This window comes from Trachymyrmex cornetzi, unplaced genomic scaffold (genome assembly GCF_001594075.2).
Source record: "Trachymyrmex cornetzi isolate Tcor2-1 unplaced genomic scaffold, Tcor1.1 scaffold602, whole genome shotgun sequence".
NCBI classification, from domain to species: Eukaryota; Metazoa; Arthropoda; class Insecta; order Hymenoptera; family Formicidae; genus Trachymyrmex; species Trachymyrmex cornetzi.
The window spans coordinates 80,215-81,758 of record NW_017299918.1 but is presented as its reverse complement, the minus strand read 5'-3'; positions in this window follow the sequence as shown (position 1 = coordinate 81,758).

Below are 1,544 nucleotides of genomic sequence, written 5' to 3'. Positions count from 1 at the left end.
TACACGAGAAACATGCACGCTTAGCGCTTTTTTTACTTTTTTTTAAAAAGGTAAGTTTGTATAGAATTTATACAGAATACCTGGAATACTCATTCTCCAATTCAAATTATTAGTTTTAATATGCATACATACATATATAAAAATATAAATATTGAACGTAACTAAAAAATATAACTTACATGTATATGCTTCTTTAAATTTGCTGATGAAGTCTTATTAGCGTGTATGATTTTTCCGCCCACGCAGAATTTGCATTTAAATGCTAAGTTGTTTTCCTTACTATAGGTAGGTTGAAAAATAAATACTTCAGAGAATGCTGGCCATGGCATTTTTTCGGTTTGCGACGTATTCTCTTTTTCAATTGTTGTTGTTGTTTCTTTATTCGAGGATATAGCGTCCTTTTCACTTATTATTTCGTTCGAAATAGAATTCTCACTCGAAATGGAATTCATGCTTTTATTTATCATTTCACGATTATTCTTCAAATTTGTAAAATTATTTTATTCTTGGCTCTTGCACAGATTGAATCACTGCGATTTCTGTGGAGGACGATGAGGACAGCTAATTTATCCACTGATTTGAAGATTCATATGACGTTATTAAAGATGCGCGTTCAGTTGTTTATACATGTATTTAGCACAAATTGAAATCGAACAACCCGAAAAACACTTCAAAAATCAAGAAACAACGCAACACATAGCATATAACATGTAAATATCACTTCACGGCCGTTGCGCACTGTGTGAACTGTGAAGAGCGAACATGTTAAAACATGGTTAATCCGCGACCAAAAAATAGCGAGATCAAGAATGGAAGGCTCGCGACAGTCGCGATCCCGATCATGATCCGCGCCATCTAATGCACCTATCGTATAGGTCGCGGATATCGCGTGTCGCGCGCGACGAACATCGCGCTGGTGTGCAGCTGGCATAAGTGCACGGTGTAAACGTAGACATTGAATAGGTATAAAAATAATAGGGAACTAAAGTAACGGTAAAAGTAACGGCTAAATTCGTTACCGTTACTGTAAAAATGTAACGACATTACCGTTACCGACAGAAAAAAGTAACGATCGTTACTGGAACAAGTAACGAAAACGGTAACGGCGTTACAAGTAACGCGTTACTTCCCAACCCTGCATCCTGGCCACCACAAATTTTGATAAAAATACACTCAATCGGTGTGTTTTCGTGTAAAAGTAAAGATTTGATAAGAAAAAAGTGTTGCTCTGCCCCATGAACCGAGATCGTAATCGTTAAAGTCGACGACTATTCAGGTTAGGAAACATGTCATAGTAGTGGTTGACTGCTTTAAAAACACAGATTCACTGCTTTAAAAACATAAGTTCTCTGCATTAACAAATTCTTTGCTAAAACAGTGAATTTGGGTTCAAAGCAGTGAACCACTGCTGTGACAGATTTCCTAACCTGAATGATCCTCAACTTTAACAATTAATATCTCTATTCATAGATTAGAACGACGCTTCTTTCTCGACAAATCTTGATTTTTACGCATCGATTGAGTGTATTTTCATCAAAATTTGA